This window comes from Bombus vancouverensis, chromosome 12 (genome assembly GCF_051014615.1).
Source record: "Bombus vancouverensis nearcticus chromosome 12, iyBomVanc1_principal, whole genome shotgun sequence".
NCBI lineage: Eukaryota > Metazoa > Arthropoda > Insecta > Hymenoptera > Apidae > Bombus > Bombus vancouverensis.
Genome location: NC_134922.1, coordinates 10399211 through 10419928, shown reverse-complemented (window position 1 = coordinate 10419928; position 20718 = coordinate 10399211).

Genomic DNA, 20718 nt, shown 5'->3' with positions numbered 1-20718 from the left:
GCGCGCTCGGCGAACGGGCAAACACGTGTGTAATACGCGTTTCCTTTTTTCCTTCCGTTATTCCACTTTCATCCGTCGCGATGGAGCAACAGAAGCCTTCCCAGTGTAAACAGACGAGGAAGCGAGACATTAGAGTGGAATGAATGCCCCGGGGCGTACAAAATCAGTAATCTCGCCTCCGGACGCCCAAGCTAACCTGTGTGCACGTTCGTTCGCCTTAATGCTTCTGCTGCAACACCGGTGCACCGCGCAAAAACGCCAGCAATATCGCTGTAACTGCCCGACCAACGGATCCTACGAAATCTTCGTAGTCGGGGGAAACGTCTCGTCTCTTCTTCCTCAGTGTGTCCTGATTCCGGAAAATCTTCCAGTCCCGTCGAGATAGAACACGAACACGATGATTGTATTAAGTTTCTCCGCGCGGTGTTTGAAATCAGATACATGACTCGCGAAAATTATACATAATCGTTGGTGTGTGGTTTCCACGCGCAGGTATATTGCCAAGTTCCCAACATGTCTGCGACGCGTATATTTGATTATTTTTAACTATTTTACTTTTTGCTTCTTTCTTTCCTTATGTATTCATTTTGCGCAGTTCTTATCGGTAGAATTTTAATTTGGAAGGCTGCGGATTAATGGGAGGATTCGCCTGATGCGGAGAACTATTGCTTCCTTTGGAAGGATTCCGTAACGCGAGCTTTCAAACACTTCATAATCATATTACGGTTGAACTTGTTCCTTTCTGTTAATTTCCAAGTAACTTCTAAGTTTTTAAAATTTTGATATAGAAGAATATTACTTCCTGTGGAAGATTTATGTGTTCCTTGATCTTTCAACATCCTATAGTCATTTTATCGCTTTGGAAAGCCGTTGCTAATTATCGATATAGAAGTCAGAAGGTTTATGAATCGTTAAATCCAGAATCGAAGCGTCCTATATCGCGTACCGCGTAAGAACCACGAAGAGTTAACTTTACTTCAAGTTCGTTTCTGAACTGCGCATGGAACTGAGTACGCGCGTCGGAAAGAATGTAAAACGTGACAGGAAGAAGGGGAACAGGGACAGGTAAGAAAAAAAAGAGGAGGAAAAGGCAAAGAGAGCCGGACACAGGTGGGTGTCGGCTTCGTTTGTAAGGCGAGAGCTGCGAAACCTAGCTCGCCCTTCTCCGCTTCTTCCAGCCTCCACCCCCGCAAGTAAGGGCGATTCGAAACGTCTCCTATGAAATCGAGATCACAAGGTGATAGAATTTCTTGTTTATACAAGCTGCGTTCGTAGGGGACGTGGCTTGTTCCTCTCAGGACTCTCGGACGAGAATATTCCTCTGCGTCGAGGCTTCTGAAAATCTTCCTTGATATCTACTCTGTTAAATCGTTAACTAGGTATTCATAGCAAATTTAAGAGTAGTTGCGTTACACGGAGAAGTCTGTAATTCTTTCTATATGAATTTTTATTTTCGTAGATCTAGGCGGGATCTAGCGGTTGTTCATTAAGCTACTAATAGAGTAGAAAGTTTGACTGATATGGTGGCGATCGGTTGATGACCAGTGGTGCCATGAGGGTCAATCAGACCGACGATATTGGAATTAATCGAAACGTTTAAATCAAATAGTTAGAGTCGTAAAACTACCAATATTTTTAATGAGACAGTGATGATGTAAAATACCGAAAGAGAGAACCATCGAAAAATTTTATTTTTTAATAATTCACGATACATTTAATGTTTTACACTACTATCAAAAGGTTTAGGAATTTTCACTTCCTTCTTCGTATCTATACTAGTTCTCTTCAATTCTTAATTCCTAAGAAACGGAATAATTTCAAGCTTTTTATTGCTAGTGTATTATGTTACGACATATCGTAATAAAGCAACAGCATGCCGATGCTATAGATAAGACATATGGAATTCATATAATCGCCAACATATTAAGGAATCAATGACTAGCAAGATCTGATCAAAAGTCGCAACCAGTTTCCGCCGCCCGAGAGCTCGGACGTAAAATGCCGTCGGCGCGGATACGAGACTCGTGGATCACTTCCACCTTGGTCATTTCCAGTCACGTCGTTCGCCAGGACTATTCTTGTATACGCCATCGCTTGCTGAACTTAATCATCGAGACTCGTTCGCATTTACTTCACAGTCGCCATCATTATACGATTTCATCAGAAGATCCAGTAAAAAAGAAAATAAGATAAAAAGTTAAGACACCCTGTTACCTCCAAGGATATAACGCCACGTGATATGAAATGAATCGATAAATCGTCGGAGGGCGGTGCTGTGGAAAATAGATAACGCGATTAACTTTGACGCGATATTTATCCGAGAAATAGCGAGAGACGCGTTTCATCAAGCTTTTTCCTCGTTCGAGTCGAGAGTGTGACTCGTGCTATGCAGAATTATCGGTTTCTTCGCGTTTCAAGGACTCCGAGGATTCCTCGACAGCGCGTTGCATAGGCGCGCTCGCTGCGAACTCAATGGGCTGTATCGGTATGCATCGAGGAGCGAGATGACGTTAGCGTTGGAATGTTTGCACGTGGTTGGCATTCTTCGTTAAAAGATCGAGCGCGCTTCTAGCGATCAGGGAAATTTAGCTGTGAAACGCGAGAAAAATGCGACGTTCTTTGGAATAAAGAATTTCTGTCACGCGTATAATGTATCGTATTATTTTCAGACCGCGCGACTGGAAATTTGTGAACCGTGAAAAATGAAACACAGTAGAACTACGTTTTATATGAACTTGTCGTGGGACAAGTAGTCTATGCAGTAGCGCACGTTCAAATAAATATAAGAGATAGTATAGTTACTCCCAGAAAATGGACAAAGTGGAGCTGGTAACGGATATCGACACGATTCCCACGAACTGTGCAACGTGGTAAAAAAGCCGTCTAATCGACAAGGTTCGAGGACAATTCCTCTGGCCGATCTTATGAAACACGGTGTACATGGCCGTCGATTTACAGTTTCTAGTTAGAATCATTGTCTGGCACGGGCAATCAACCCGACGATGGTTACAATGCTGGATGGTCGGAACATCTAGTCGTTTTTTCGTCACGGTCAACCGAAGTCCGGACGTCGCGTCGCGTCGTCGATCGTGAACTCCTGATTGACTTTCTTTGATCTTATTTTCGTGAACTACTTCGAGGAAAAACGTGGAACAAACTAGAACGCAATACGAATGCACAACGCTTCGACTATAAACGTTAGTTGAATAAAGTTAGGTTTTTATATTTATCGGAATCAAATGAAAATGGTATTGTTTGTATTTTTTATTTTTTTATTACTTTGGTCAGTTGTAATAAGTTCTTGGTAATCTGTCAAAGTTCATGCTGCAATAAAATCGTTCAATAATTCAATTTATCGTTACGTTCAATGGCGTGATTGAGTATTCTAATAAAATGTTAAGAATATGAAAGATGTTTGTTGCATGGGATCAAATGACAAATGATTTTGGAAGTCTATAATTTAACTTGGTCATCCAAAATGACGATGAAAAGTTTCAATAAAAAATAAAGATAATATTTATGTAATATACGTTAGTAATATTTTTTATTGAGGATATTTGAGGTATTCTATTTTCATGATCAATTTTCCTAAAATTGAAAACATCATGGTACATCGTCATATTATATTACGTATGAAGTTCCGAGTATACTTTGAGGGAAAGTTGATTACATGTTGCACGAAGCCAGCATAGGAGCAACAAGTTTCCCGAATTAAGGCTGATCAGTTGGAATCAGACGCCCACGTGACTACGTCATATTCGTGACAACGTAGAATTTTCAATTGCAGGATACGCCCGGCTGTACGAACCGCGGCTAATTTCAATAAATCGAGCATGGACGAGCCAGGCCCACGAGGGTGTCGAACGAGCAACCATGCTACAAAAATTAATCATCGCCACGTTAATTGGCGCGCATGATTAAGCTCCCGGGCGGCGACAGCCTGATTTTCCTTGTCTCCTACCTCGTCTTCTCTCTCTACCTTGGATCCTGTCTCTTTCGTGTCATCCTCTCGTATTTTTATTAACATTTTGCATCAAAAACTCCATTAATCTTAAAATTAACCTATTAAGACAAGAGACTACAAAGAAACACCATAATACTAAATTTTACAAAACATATCTCTCTCCTATAATTAATTACATACATCGTGGTCCTAAATAAGAAAAGATTGGGGATTAGAGAGAGTAATGGAGAATAATTGAGAGATTATGTTAAATTACGTTAAAGAATAAGATTCTTCGTTAGTTGGATCTCGTTTCTAAAAATCTTTTCTATTCTCGCGTCTGTAATTTCGAAACGGAGGAAGCTATTCGAACGCATCTTGCGATACGTAAATGGCGATTATAGTTCAACGTTTAAAACTAATCGAAGGAAATGATGGTTCGAGGAAGAAATGTTCATTTGCAATTCTATCCACGTCTAGCCTCGATATTAATGCCAGAACGTTCGACGTTGAAGCCAGAAGGCTCATTAATCTCGAAACTCGCGGGAATCGTCGGGCAAAAGCGCGCAAAGCATCGCGGCGGATCGAAGTTCCGCACGAAAGTGAATCAAGAAGCCGATCCGAAATTGCAGCCGGAGGATGCACATGCAGCGTGTGTAGCGTGTGTGGTCCCCCAATTCATCACGTGGCTCGCTCTTCTCGTCGCAACGGTCTGATGTGAAGTATGGCCGAGCCGGGAAATGATCCCTTAAATTGGTCCGACACTGCGGTGGGTCAGTTACAAGCCATTTGCATCGCGAAATTTCGCGGCACGCTCCTCTGTCATATAGTCGATAATATTAAAAGGAAAAGGAAGTGGCGAAGAAAAATTAGTATCAAATTTCGCTCTCAGCAAGTGGATTTAACGCTAGAAAGATTAGCTGGCTCACCTTCGCATTATGAAATCGATAAAATTGATTATTTTGGCTAAAAAGTATAATTACTTTCGAGTTCTTGATTTTTTAAACTGTTTGACTGTTTTCTTCTCGTAGTTTATTACAAAATAATTGCAGGTAGTTACTTTTAAGGTACATAAGGAGTATACTTGACATTTTTTCAAATTTTGCTACACGATATTCTATGATATAGTTAACGATAATTGAAGAGAAAGGAAGTGGTAGTGAAGAAAAATTGGTATCAAATTCCTCTCTTGAACTTAATTGTTTCGCGAATACGAATCGATAGGTTTTTATCGATGTCGAGGCGTTTATACAGAATTTACAGAAAATTACATCCTGTTATAAAAACACACGAGGAAACTAGAAATATTAAAAGAAAAAAGGACGATAGATAATAATAGAAGAGAAAGTTAAATATTTAAAGAAAATCGATTTGCCCAGGAAGAAAGTAATAGCACACAGTGGAAAGGAAAATAGAGGCCCCAAACGTTTTGTTACGTAATCGATAGTTGTTAAACAGTACTCATGCAGATATGAAAAATTCCAGTGTTCTTGCTACTTTCGGTCAGTTTCGATCTCGGTTCATTTCGTTGCACTTTAAAATAATTTAATAGTCTATTTCGCATCCATAGTAAATTCAATTTCTCCCCTGTTAGTTTTCTCTTTCAACAAAATAGTAAAGTTCACGGATCGAAATTGCACAGATTGCTAAAGTTACTCAGTTTAAAATTCCTAATTGTTTCACAAGTGGCGGGGAAACAAAAAGAAGCATCGAAATCTACTTATTAACGGAACGAGGGAAAAGGAAAAGGAGTTCTGTTACATCAGTCGCAGGTGAATTTCAACGAACGGTTAAACGATGATCTATAGGAGGAAACACGTTCAAAGATGGTCGTTGAGGAAGGAGGACGATGGTTTGTTGGAGGAGGGGTAGTCAGGGTCGCGGGCTTTCTCACACGAAAATCCAATTTTACAAAAATATCGGCCTGGTAATGAGAAATAGCCGCTGAGTCACTCTGGTCGCCGGTAAAAACTTGAAGAAGCCGGCTCGTTCTTGGCTCGTACACGGCACCGCACCGTCCCACGCCCCTGGCCAATGAGAAAAATCAACCCCTCTCTGTGCTCGCCTCTCCCTATGGCCCCCTTTCACGTTCGCTCGTCACTTCCACCTTCGATCATTCTCTCTGCGCGGGGAAACAACGTTTCTTGCCAATTCGCGACTCGATTCGGCATCTTGGAACGTCCAGAGATTCTTCAAGCATGTATCAAATACCGCAATTAAATTCAGTTACTAGTACAGTAGTATTTGTGATCGAGAGACTGGGAAAATGCGTCAAGTTCTTGATCCTTGCGATGTTTAACTGAAATCAAACAGGGGTGCGAAATACGATAGGGTGGATTTGAAATTTCGAAAGATGGAATTGTTTGGAAGAACATGGAAAATAATAAAGTTACGACGGAGGTTTGATTTTGAAGAAAATCGAGTTCGAACGATTATTCTCAATAGACTTTCATGCAATTGTGATGATATGCAGATTTGAAGATAGAAAAATGTATGCGCATGATATGCAAAAATATATGAAAAATATTCAAAGTATAGTAGTTCATAATGCTTAATAAATAAATCAATAATATTTAATCGGTAAACGTATCTATGAAAATATGATTTTGTACAGAAATTCGTAAGCTACTTATAAAGCATATATACAATTCTATTGAAGTTATCTAACTGGTTTAATCTCACTTTAGATGCGAAATTAAGTTGAAAATGTAGGACAAAGTTTCTTCGTTTAGGGCCTCGTTCTTTTACATGAAATTGGGATGATTTGTGATTTTCGAGAGATTTTAAGAGGACGTGTTGCACGTAGAGAGACAGAGAGAGAGATTGAAGGCTTCCTGGCCGAATTATCTGAAATCGCAGCTGTGGAGCAAAGTAAGTGACAACGTGCGGTACATAATTCAAATTAGACACAGCTCGCAATTATCTAGGGGATTCCGCTGTCTTTGTTCGCACGGACCAAGCCACGAGGTAGTAGCGTAAAACATTCAAATTTCGAAATTGAACGTTGAAGAAAAACGAGAACTGTGACGAAGAAACGTCCAACTCGGACGCTAAACAGAATTATTAATTGTTTTTGTAACGAAGCAAGAATAAAACGAGGTTTCTTTCTCCTTGTCGAGCAAAAAGTAAAACCTTCATTGAACTACATTGTATATCATACGCAGCCTGAAGACGTTGTTTTTCCATTAGCCAGCGTTCACGGAAGCCACGGTTAACCTCGCTAACAATACTTGCAAAATTGTAAGATATTAAACATGCGATGCACATATAGTGGTGCCAGTTGACAATTAATTATCGTGCTTTGTTCATATACTGTACGTACAGTATGTTCCAATTTTTTTCCTGCCATAAGCTGTCAGTTTCATAGATCAACATAAGAAAAAAGTATCATAAACATGTGATTGGAAGCATTGCTAAAGAGTCGTAACAAAAAACGATATACAAAATGAGCGGCAACGAAGGTGTGTCACTATGGTATGAAGTACGAATAGATCAGGAATATTTACATCTAGTAGTAGTCAGAAAATATCACAATAATTCTACAATTTCAACTACAACTACATTTCAGAATATTCATCATTCCTGTTAATATAGGTTTGACTGCGGTGGAAAATTGATTTTATTACCCTTTGAAGTTACTTCTTTGTCTCGTTGTCGCTGAAGTTGCAGAAGCATTGTGATACTTCCTGACTGCAAATATTTACAGATGATATAAATAGCAATAGATGCTTACCGTATCGTATTTGCAACTTCGTTACCATCCATTTCATATATCATCTTTTTGTTCTAATTCTCTAACAATGCTTTCAATGACATATGTTCATGTCACATTCCTTTCTTATCTTGATCTATAGGATGTATTTGACAACGTTTGGCCAGAGAAAGCTGAAACACCCTGTATATTACGTATACGTGTTATGTATGTATTGGAAAGTTCGAAAGATCGATTTGACAACTAATCCATTTTTCAAATAAAAGAAAAATTATTTCTCCGTGAGTTTGTAAAGCGTTGCATCATAAATCCTCACTTTCCAAATATTTTATTACGCCGGAAAGACCATACATTTAAGAATTATATGAACGAAAGGAGTTCACATACTCACTTCATCTTCCAGCCACCTATCCAATTCCCAATTTTCGAATTATCTCGATCCCCGCGATCCATCTTATCTTCGTCGTATTGCTTCAATTTGAACCAGACTACCCTTCAATTACCCTGCAACGAGTCGCTAAACAAGTAGCTGTTTAACCGATCCAAAGTAACATGAATAACAGGCAATAACGAGCAGTCTCTGTCGAGAGATAAAAAAAAAAAATACGCGACGTTCGATGATCGCAGCCGATGACAGTCGATGGTGTGTAAGAAAATAAGATGGATTTCTGGCTTAAGAGGCAGGCAGCGTTATAATTCCGTGGCCGTCGGCGGATCCTTTAACGCGTTCACGAACGGTGCACGCGTGTATACACGACACGATACGAGGAATGAACGAACGAACGCGTCCCTCATTTGCTGCATGTCGGCCGGCTCGGATGCATTTATCATACGGCCGCCTGCCTCGAAGCACACACCAGTTCCTCCTCTTCCATCCAGAGGCGAAAAACGGCCGCCCGTTTCACCTGGTCGGTCTCGTGCGTGTTTGCGTACACGCAACGTGCCGCGAGGAAAACACGAGCGTCCGTCGCTCTCGACTTCCACGTGTGGACTCGAACGGACAATGGCGGCCGTCACGGTGAAACGCACGCGGGGCTACCGTCTTACGCCTTCTACCACGAGCAAACAACCAGCCCAGCTTCGGATATGACGGTTGTATTCGGTCGGATTATTCGTTTGCGAGGTCAGCTTGACGGCAGTGGAAATGGATGAGATTGGACGTGATGGTGATTGGAGAAGATTGGAATTTGGAATGTTCAGTGGGTGAAGGAAGAGTTTCTGATTAGGTGGTTTGGGGAGGAATGCATGTGATCGCTTTCTGTAGAGATTCTTCTTCCTGAATAAGAAAACGAAGAAAGAGGGAATTAGGTAACGAGGCTGACTGGTTAAAGCTAGTTAAAGCTTGCCTTTCAACGCTACAAATTTGGTAACCTGAAAACATTGACTCTTATAACGTTTAAAGAGATTGTCGTAAAGTTTAAAAAGTAAATTTTGAAACAGATCGTCCAAACAGATTAACTCTTCGTATAGTTTAAATTTGGATATTCCCAAATCCGAGATTTGAAATTTTGAAGATTACCTGATTATATGTTAAAAGCTCAAATTCTGGTAACCGTAAAGTACGATGCCCCGAACTTCAATCGAAATCAAAGGAGAGCAACAAAATTCTCGGTTGCTTCGACACAGAATCGGTTGAGACGATTCCAAAAAACAGAAGCCGCGTCGTTTAGCCGGCAGGAAGGAATAAAAAAAAAAGAACAGGAACGGAGGCCTTCATCGTCTGGCTGGACAATGTGCGTACAAAATTACATCTCCCATCTTTATCCTTTTCTCTGTCCGTCTCTTTCTTCGCTTCGGTTTTCTTGATCTTATTAAGGCCCGATAGATCTGGACGGGGCAGACTAGCCGGGCCTGAAAAGAATTCCTCGATCTCGTTATTGAATGAAGTCGTGGCTACCGTGGTAACCCGCGGTGAGACCCGACATGATGAACGGCATTCCGCGATGGGAGGCGTCATTGTGATCCGGATGTCATATGTTAGCGTCCCAGTGTTTCACATTCCCGATCGTAATGGCTGCTGGCTCCTCGACTCCTCGCAGTTACATTCTTTGTTTCGCATTCGTTCGATGGAATATTTTCAAATTGAACTTCGAATGTAAAGCTAATTACTTTTGGATAGAAATCAGGTGTCTTTTATACTCAGCTTTTGCAATTGGGGTAGTTTCCTTCTGATGTACGGGAGTTTCAAGTTTCTTTACGCTTTGGAATAGTTTGTTGTGAATGATCAGATAAGATTCTTGCGAGTTGTTACGCTGAAACGCGCGCAATTGTAGCGAGGAGTGCGCCTCTCTTGCCAAATTATTAAAAGGATGTGTGAACGGAAGACAGATATGCGCGTTCCGCGGATTAGGAAAGATGATCTTTCCTCGTGCGAAATGTACTGTGAAATACATGTTAATATTGCATGATCAGGATTCTATCGTTTCTCTCAACCGTAGAATAAGATCTTCCGGTATTTCATACGACAAGATAAATTTCAAATTTTTATTTTGTTGCTAAAAAGAATTTTATGTTTTCTTCGTATTTTATATACGATAATGTAAAACAAATTTTTCGCTTTTTAGATGTCGAATATCGTTGAAGGAAAGACTTTGGATGTAAAATTAATTATATATTAGGGCAGGAACCAGGTGTTTTCTACGCTCAACTCTTTTTCTTTTGCATTTGTGAAATTTGAAGATTTTAGGTTCCTTGGACTTCATACACACACGTGTACATATGTATATGTATATGCAAATTTCAAATTTTCATATAAATTTGTAATTCGTATAAACTGTCTAAAATACCTGTATCTTCTTTCTGTATTAATCGGAAATTGAAGTATCATAAAAAAAAAAGGATTTCTTCAATTGTCTCTCATTGAAAATGTACGATTAAATCGCGGTGCTTTTGAGGAGACCAGCAGCGAACGACACTATTCATCGACTATTTTTGAATACTTACGACTTCGACGATGCCTGGAAAAAAGTCGTTTGCATATTTTTTCACTTAGGCGACTTCATCAACGCCGGTCGTTAAGCGGTGCAATTTTATCGCCTAGCAGGAGACGCATGCAAGGCGACACACGAGAAGACACGTCGCGTACAAGAAATCACAGTGTTTGAATTAATCGACCATATCGTGCCACAGTTTGTCGTTCTATTTTCTCAATGAGAAAAATCAATATGTACCTCCTCTAGAAGCGATTTAAGAGCTTCAAAACGTTGAAGCTTAACTATTCCGAATTATAATCCCAAAATAATTTTAGCAGAATATAATAAAGAAATAATATTTTGATTTATTTAATTCTCTATCAAAATTGTAAAAAAAAATACTGATTTATTCTGTTGGTAAATAATACTCGAACAAAATAATACTCGAAGCGTATTATGACAACTAAAAAGTATATCTGATAAAGGCTATCCCAGGCCATTCCAAACTATCAAAAGTAACAGAACAGTATAAAAGTAATTCTCTAAAAACACACACACACACACACACACAACACATACACATTAATCTTCCCAGAAGATAAACTCATCAAAAGTATCAGCATTTCCATCGATCTATCGTCGACAGAAATTTCCTTTAATCGCCTCTTACGTCACCTGTAAAGATCCCAATACTTCATCAACTGCCTACATATTCCTTCGACTAATGACCGTATCCTCGTGCTCGATGACCGCGTCGATGTGTTGCTGGCGATTAGCGAGATCGATCGTGGCTGTAATTTCGCGACCGGTGACGTAACACACGATTACTCAACGTCCGAGTCAGCGAGTGTCCAGCGGGAATGTGGATCAAAGTCACCACGCCAGCAGGTGGTCCGTGAACTTCCTCGACGCGGTTCCACGCGGCTCGAGTCGCGTCGTCGATGGAATTTCGAGTCAGCGAGACAGGAAAAAAAAAACATATGGGCGCGTTGACAGACCGCCGAGCGACTTGGATGGAAACGCGACTATTCTGGAGGGAACAGAAGGAAAAAGGCGTGACTAAAGGGGGTTAAGATTAGAATAAGGGTGGAGGAACTCGGAGAGTTCCCTCTCTCAGAAGCGTTGAACGAAATGTTCCATTGAGTGTTAGCTTTCGTGTCGGGAATCTTTGTTTGGGGATCTTTTTACGATAAAAAATTTGTAGAATTTGGAATGTTAGAGATAGTAATCGCTATTTGGAAAATTAATGTTGTCGTGAAATTTATAAGATCGGAGTTGGAGATATTTTCAGAATACAACGGTCACAGTTGATCATTTCACGGTGTTTCCAAGTTCATACAAATCGGACCATTAGAGTTTCGAATCTCGCAACATTCGTGAACTTCGTAGAGTTAGACATTTTCTGGCAATGCGATTAGGAATTGTGTTATACAGGGATCGGTGCGTTAGATTTCCGAGATTTTAAAATTGATAGAAATCGATTTCAAATATTGGAGTGAATTCTATGTTGGATTTCTAAATCATGGACTTTACAAGATCAAGACACCAGTATTATTTGCAAACCTCCGACTAGACGTGATCTTCCACAACCCAATTCTCTCGTATTTAATGATTATTAAATTGACAAGTGCAACGCCAAATTCTCCACTCTGTATTCTTAACAAAGAAACGTATAAAGTACCACACTCCATAAAGCTAGAATAATACAGCTCATTAAACACGGTTTACGCAATAATTCTTCTAGATTTCCATCAATTTACGTAATCATTCCACATCTGCCATTCGACGAAATCAGCAAACATCTTCGATTAGAAAATCCTATGCATTCCACTCATTGTCAGCGGTATATAATTAAAGTGGATATCCATAAGCAGATTTATATTTTTAAGAACGTAATTTAAAAAATACAGACTCGATATAAAATCGTTTTATTATCTATATCATTATTATACATACTTTGGGTATGAATTTTCTATATTTTTTCATATTATGTGCATTTTGTATAATTTTTCACTTTCAAATCCCTATATTAATGCATGAAAATTCGTAGTCTGGATACAGCGCTCATTCGTTGGAATAAACTCTTGTTTTTCTTATTGCTCACTCTGGGGTGATATCTAATTAAACGAGCGTCTCGGGGTGCACGGTTTGACGCGATTCACTGTTTTCTCCGGCGGGCAAGAAACGTTTCATTGCGGCAACCGTGGATACGCGTTACGACGGTACGTCACAAAGTATCCGCTGCTCCGACAAAAACGATAATTGCTACGTTATCCGCTATAATAATGTTTAATCGTCAGAGAAGGCCTGCCCGTGGCCATTTCCGTCCCGGACTTTACGCGATATTAATTTTCGATTAACCTGTTCTGCAACGTTCACCGGTGAATCCGTCACGTGTATGATTCTTCGACATCGTTCCTCGACGACGCGAGCCGTTTATCAAACCGTCCTCGTTGAGAAATTAACGTCTTACGTACTGTTGAATTTCTTGATTCCTAAGAACTTATCAGAATAGTTAACATATTCTAGAGAGAACAAGTTATAGCGCAGGTTTCTTTCGCTTAACTTTGAGTCACTTGCAGAGGAATTTATTAGACGCCATGAGTTGTCGAAGAATGAGATGTTTCCAATTTTGTAAGACTCTTTTTGTGTATCGTATTGATTGATACTTAATATTGGAACTATGGTCTTCTAAAGAAAATTTGTTCATATATATTTTGCGATTTCTGATCTTTATTTCAAATCGTTACAGTTTCTGCAGAAACTGCTTTTACGAGTTTTGTAAACGAAAACTAAAAACCGGCAGGAATAAAGATACGATACGAAGAAAGATAATAAATAATAGGAAATTTCGAAATTCACGAATATTTGAAAAAATTAATTACCACTTGAAGAAAAACCCGTATCGGAGCCGTTTATCACACCTACAACGCGGTTGCAAAAACTTGTGGCTAAAAACTAGCAGTCACTTAGCAACTCTTTATCGAAAGGATCTTTCTCACGGTTCAGTCGAAACGATAATTCTCGACCGGATGAATTTCATGGAAAATAGATCGATAGATTGATCCGTGGCAACGCCTACGATCTGAACCAGCGAAGAAGCCGATTCACGCAGCCTCGATGTTTCGCTTAACGATCGTTTGGACGAGCCTCGATAGCGATGGAAAGAAAAATGGCGAAGATGGTGAGCGAATTTTCTTCATCGAAGCCGGAAGACAATTCCGACCCTTCCAGTAAAATTGCTTCTTCCTTTCATGGTGTTCGTCCTATTCTCGATCGGGGTTGATTATCCTCGTACAGAGAGCGGCGTGTAACGGGAGTGACGTGGTAATTGCTGATTAACGAGCGTCGATAACGAGTATCGAAGCTGTATACAGGAACTGAACAAATCTCGCAACGTTAATAACGTTTGACAGAGTGTGAGGTGGTTTTCTTTTTGGGAATAGGATTCTTTTGTTAATAGAGATGAGTGGAGCTTCAGGCTGTTGGTACATTATTTGTGCAGTCACTATTCTTGATTGGTAGAAAAGGGAATAACATTGCGTGTGATATATTTTGATATGGTTAGCTAATGTTAATCTATGTAGATATGTTTATGATCCTTTCAGACGGATAATTGCGAGATAATATTTCCATTTATTCTGTGCAATAAATACACAACGAATAACGTTTGTATAGTGTTTGTATTTATTTATTTATGCTTAATGAGATGATAATCTAATGATAAGTAGTAGCACGAGAATTGAATCGTTAGTTATCGGTAATTTAAATTAAAGAATAGCTTCTTTAGAAAAAAAAAAGAAATACAGAAGCCTGAAACGTTAAGCGATTCCAACGGCAATGTGTTTTTTCTTTTGGAACGAGATCTGAAAGGGTTTGCAAAGTGTAAAAATGGTTCGAACAACTTATGGTAGCTGCCACGTTTCAAGAGTCAAGCACGAGAGCAAAAAATTAGAATCGTAAATTTTCAGAAGATACAGAGGTCAAAATGGAATGGCAAGAAAAAGACAAGAAGATCAGGTACCATGATTTTTTTTTTTCTTCATAATGTTTCAGGCGCGTTGTGGCTATTTTCCTTCTGTCAGATTTTTTCATTCGACTTGAAAAGGGCTAGCCCCTTTTTTCAGAGGCCGAACATCGACCAGTTCATCGACAACAATGAGAATTATGAGCGATGATGACAAATATTTATGAGTTTACTATCTTATGACTTATGATGCAATTTTACTACCTACACAACGTTCCGTTTCAAGGAAACAAAGTCCTGGCAGGATGCCCGTCACGTGCTCGAAACCAGATCTTCTTACCCGTGAAGAACGTTTTTCTTTTCTCAGAAATCAGAAAATTCAATTTTCCGTTTCCCCTTATTTGTCGAATTATTTTTCGTCAACAGTTATTTACTGGAAAATTTTCTGATAATGTCTGTTCTTCGTTTGAAAAAAATGTTGCTTTTCTCAAAAATTAGAAAATTTTAATTTCTTCGTTTTTCTGATTTTGTTGAAATATTATTTCGTGTTGAAAATTTCGATCGAAAGTAAACCATCGGGGAGCTATCTTTCTTTTTTTAAATGAAATTCAAGAAAGTGTATAGTTCGCAAGAAAATTATTTACAAATATTCACATGAATTATTGATTAAATAGAAAGACAGCTTGCTATCGTGTGTTTGCATATTAGTGTTCGATTTGCATATTCGTCTGGTAAGGTAGGTACAAGAGAAAGGAAATACACGAGTGAAAAAAGAAGCTGGTGAATAAGAAATTCATCGTAGAAATTGTAATTAGTACGATCAATGATTATGGGTTTACAGAAACCGAAAGAAACGCCAGATTTTTTGGGCTATATAGCAAACAGTGTGAGAAGATTTCACCGAATCGATGGTGCGAAGAGAATCCGGCAAATCGATGCATTTAGAAACTTCTATTGGATTACAAATTTTATTCTACTTTTATTCTTTCCTTTCCTTAGTAGTCAAGTTGCAAATTATTCGCGTACAATAGTACATTTTTATAAAATATATGGATGATAACTTGTTCCTCTTTTATACAAACCTTATCTCGTAATCGTCGGTAGCTCTAGTCTCAAATTTCGAAGGTGCTTCCCGAAATCGTCGATTTCTACTATGTAAAATTCCTTTCGATATTTCAAAATAGAAACATTTCAACGTATCTTTCTGATTTCTTTAAAATTAGATACTTTCTAAAATACTTTTAAATACTTTTAAAATACTTTTAAAATTAAGTACTAATTAAATACTTTTTTGATTTCTAAAAAAATAAATATTAAAATTATACATACCAATTTTTGATGTTTCATAGAAATTTTACACATTTAGAACGATGCATTTTTACAAAATATACGTGCTTCTATATTTGATTCGTCTGGTAGTAAAATTTCATACTCTTCTCGTAGCTCGTAGCTCTCGTAGCTCTAAATCTCGAAGAAATTCCACGAAATCGATCTATTTCCATCGAATAACGTCCGGAAGGTCCAATTTTAACGAGTAATATTTACGTCCTAACTCTTCCGCGCCGCTAGTTTTCAACTAGGTTTCGCAAGCAGGCTGGCCACGAGGAATTTTATAAATCGCCGGCCGGTTTTCTCGATTGTCGTCGAGGTCGAGCTGCTCGTAATAACGTGGTAATAATGCGTTAAAACCTGGCGTTGGATCTCGAAGCTGGATGATCAGAGTCTGACTCCCGGAGTCGTATATCAGGAATGATGACTTTACGGCCATCCTCGTATAGCTATTATGCTTTAGTTCGTCCTTCTTCATGGCAAAATATTTGCGCACAATGGCCGATTCGAGCTGCGTTAGATTTACGATTGCACCTGGAACTCGACCTGTAGGACGTTTATAAAGTGCCTTCCTTCCTTTCTTCCTTCCTTCCTTCCTTCTTTTCTTCCGTACAGTCTTCCAACATCCTGCGAGCTGGATGTCTACAAGTCCACTGGTATAAAAATGTTATAGATATTGACGAGTGATTACAAATAAAAGAATGAAAAATTAAAGAGCAAATAGATTGGATCTAAAGCACAAGTGTTGTGATGGATCACGCGCGAGGAATATTAGATCATTTGAAAAAACATTTAAACAAATCATCAAATCACAAACAGAAACATTTGAAAAAATCTCAAATTAAATATCCGATTTTACATGAAACTGTAATAGAAGAATTATAGTGTGATGGATATCAAACGTGTTGATTTGTTTAATGACGAGACGAGTGAATACTTGTGATAAACAGATATATTAAAAATTGCTCTAAGTACAGAATACAGAGTTAGTATATTACGATTAATAATCGTCATAGAGGGCATGTTCGTCTATTTATAGTGACCGGGGGGTACCGGAAAGTTTGAATTCGACTCCGGTTGACGGTTGCACGTAACGGCATTGATACTCCGAAGCAAAATAATAATATGAGTCACTCTCGATTCAAATCGTCCTATGACTACAATAGAAAATTATGGAATGGTTATAGAAAAATAATAGACAATATTATATATTGTAGAATTTATTTATATATTTATTTATTTATATTTATTATATTATATTTATTTATATATATTTATTATAATATACAAGAATCATGGAAGAAGTGTAAAATTTACAGAGAATCAAATATTCGACGGTTCGACACGGGTCATAAAACAATGGTAATAGGGTTTTCCCAAATAGGTCTATCTGAAATTAGAATATTTGTCGAACCCAATATCATAGAGGAGATATTCAAAAGATATTGAAAAAGGATAAATCCTAGTCAATAGAACTTTCCCAACTCCTTAGAATATTCTATACAAATTACAGTTTTATTCCGAAATATTTATTTCCGAAATATTTTTGGTACGCCATTGTGCGGTAAAAAGAGACTTGTATAATTTTCTAGATGATGAACACGACAGTCTGTGACGAGAAGTGGCCAAAAGTTAGGCTTTAACGCAGTCTAGACTCGCCTTCTGGCTCAAACTTCCAGGAGCTTTTCCAGCTCGTACTTGGTGGAAGTTTTCTGGTTTATAGGATATCCCGCTGGCTACCCGTCAACATCCCTGACGGGGTTGCTTTTAGTTTATCGTGACGGGAACTGGAAGATGCAAAAAATTGAAGGGCTGCTGCTGTGATGTTGGCACGACTCCTGTCGCTAGTTGTCGCGCATTTAAAGAAACGACTTTTTCATCCTCTACTCCTTTTTTGAAATGGTAAACTGTTTTCACTTATCGATCAGCTTGTTTGCTTTGTTGTCCAATTTGTCTTATCGAAGAAAGAAGTTATTGGAAAAATCATTTTGACATGACTGATCCAGGGCACCAGAGAGCTACTACGACGACCAGTCTGTCTATCTGTAGATCACGTCGGGGTCACCAATGCGAAATAACGAAAGCGAATTATTGCCGTCGCAATCCGTTAAATATATTTTCGAATAAATAGATCAATTACAGACGAATTGTTAGTCTCCTAGTACAAGTTTAAGACACGGAAGAAATACCCGGTATATACTCGGAGAAACTTTGTAGATCACTGCGATGCCTGTTTATACGTCAAAACTCTTCGACTCTGTTTGATGAACTCTCTCGCACATGCGCCTTGGTATCCCACTGGGGGTAGCCAATCGCATGTTATATTACTATATCACTAGGCTATAATATTTTACCAAATGTCCTACTGGATAAATTGTAAAATGTAAATAAATAAATAAATAAAAAAATGATTGCGTCTGTTTATTTATACCAGTCGGGAGACAGCCGGAAAATTTGAACTCGACTGCGTTTGCATTACTCCTTACAATAATTGTGACCTAACGGTCTTGATACACCAAAGTCAAAACAACAACAGGATTTGAATTATCCTACTCGCATGCCGCTACATAACTGATCGACAACTGACTGTAACTCATATATACTGTTTCGCTCGCAAATTTGTCGTTTCGATGCAAAGTAAAGCACTGTCCGCTTGTTGCCGCTACGGATACAATGCGTAAGATTTTGTGAATTTTTATCTTTATTAAAATAGAATCAGAGATTTTACGAATTATATCGTGAACCATATATAACATCTAACAAATTATTACGTCTTACTATTTTAATGAACTAATAATTTATTATTTTAATAAAAAAAGGTTTAACATTTAGTTGCCGACGAGAAGGTAGCGTTAACTGACGTTTAATGCAACTGGCAATAAGTTCCACTTCCGGCCAACCTGCTATGTGCGGGAATACTGGCACGGGAGAAGATTAAAGTTGAAGATTAAAGTAAATTAACGATATGTAATGATTTATTCAAATCTTACTCGATTTCGATATTGACAATTGACTGACAGACTGACTGATATGAAATTCTTCGGTTGATAAAATGGTAATTCTTCGGTTGACAAAATGATAACTAACTCTTCGAATGGTAATTATTCGGTTGACGAACGGTACAGGAACGTGACATTAGTATCAAAATATTAATATGCAGTAATCTATATGTAATATCCAATGGAATGTATAAAAGTATAAAATCTTAGAAAACAACTTAGAATGTTTTACACAAGTGGAATCGACAGAATCTTGACAATACGGTCTAGAGAACCCCTCCGGTTCTGCTGTTGCGAATCTGTCAACATCCTCGTCAAAATCGCATTGAAATCCATTCTTGTGGACCGACAAAGAATCCTCGACAGTCGGGTTATTTGCTGGCAAAAAATCAACTCCCTTTGGAAGGTGCTGCGTGGTCCTCCGTGTCGAGATCGATCTTATTGTGTTCCGTGAAAAATTTCGATAGCGGCCAGAGTAGCTTGGTCAAAGGAACCAGCCACCTTTGCCTGGCCAATTCTTCCTTCGATTATCTTTCGGACATCAGGCTATAACTCTATATCACTCCTTTAATTACGTCTCCTCCTTCTTTTTTTCAAATCAACTTATAGGATTTGCCTGAAATATCACTTCTTGCTTGATAAAAGAATATCACCTTTTCCAAATTTTATTGAATTACAAATAGTAAAGTTGGTTTATACTTTCTAACACAAGAGATATTAACTGTATCTGTTGCATCAAAAATTAGCGAATCTTAACTTCAAACGATGGTTAAGGTTCTGATGTACTTGTGGATTAGGATTTGTAGTTAACACTTAGCCAACCTCGCGCGCCACAGCGAGCTATACGTTTCCATCGCACTCGAACAAACCAACCTATACTCTGTCCACCGCGCAATTTTCCAAGTATCCAGGACTAATATTCACTACTTAAAAAACAAAGAAGTCTAAAAATTATTTAAGTAGTTAATTATATTTTGCGGTAATGATTTTATTTAACGATTTCATATATTGTTTATACAAAAATTCAAATTAAAAGTGTACATTAAAAGTACAAAAAAATGTAGGTAAAATTAAAAACTTTTATTAAATTTAATTAAATGTAGGTAAAATTAAGGATGATTAAAGATAAATAACACGACTTGAACGTGAAATTAAATATTCATAATGGATTTTAATATTTTTTTACAGTATGGTGTCGTTCGATTATAATTCCAGGTAAACAATAACTGATAATAACAACAACAACAACAACAAAAAAGCAAAACGCGTTGCTAAAGTCAAAAAGTGAGATCTTCCCGTTCGGTTACGCAGCGATGTTTTTTACAGAGAGAAAATCTCCCTATTCAGTTAGCTAAGTGTTAAGAATTCCGTTAGAGTCCTGAAAACTTCATACCTTTCATTGTTCATTCATTCATACATTCATATTTCTACTTACATTTACAATCTATATATTGTATTTATCTCTATTTATAATCTATAGTTACCCTTTAATACCACGTCATAGTAGAGTTGTAATTATAAGAATTACTCATTATATCTAGTACATTCAATGAAACTTTTCCTCCACCTTTTCTCGTCACAAGTATTTTATCGCATCCCCAATTCCCCATTAAAACTCAGGTCTTTACTTTACACCTCTACCTTGTTCCTTCACGTAATTTATAATTCTACAAAAACCTCAAACATATTAACTCTCGTAGTCCTCTTTGCCTTCTTTTCGGCCCTCCAACTCCTATTCATTCATTGTACAATAGCTCGACTACAAACAATCGTCAATATTAGCCAGAATCGAGTTACTCAAACAATAAAAGTCTCGAAAACCATGAACACTGAGAACTCGAAAACCGCAATTTCTT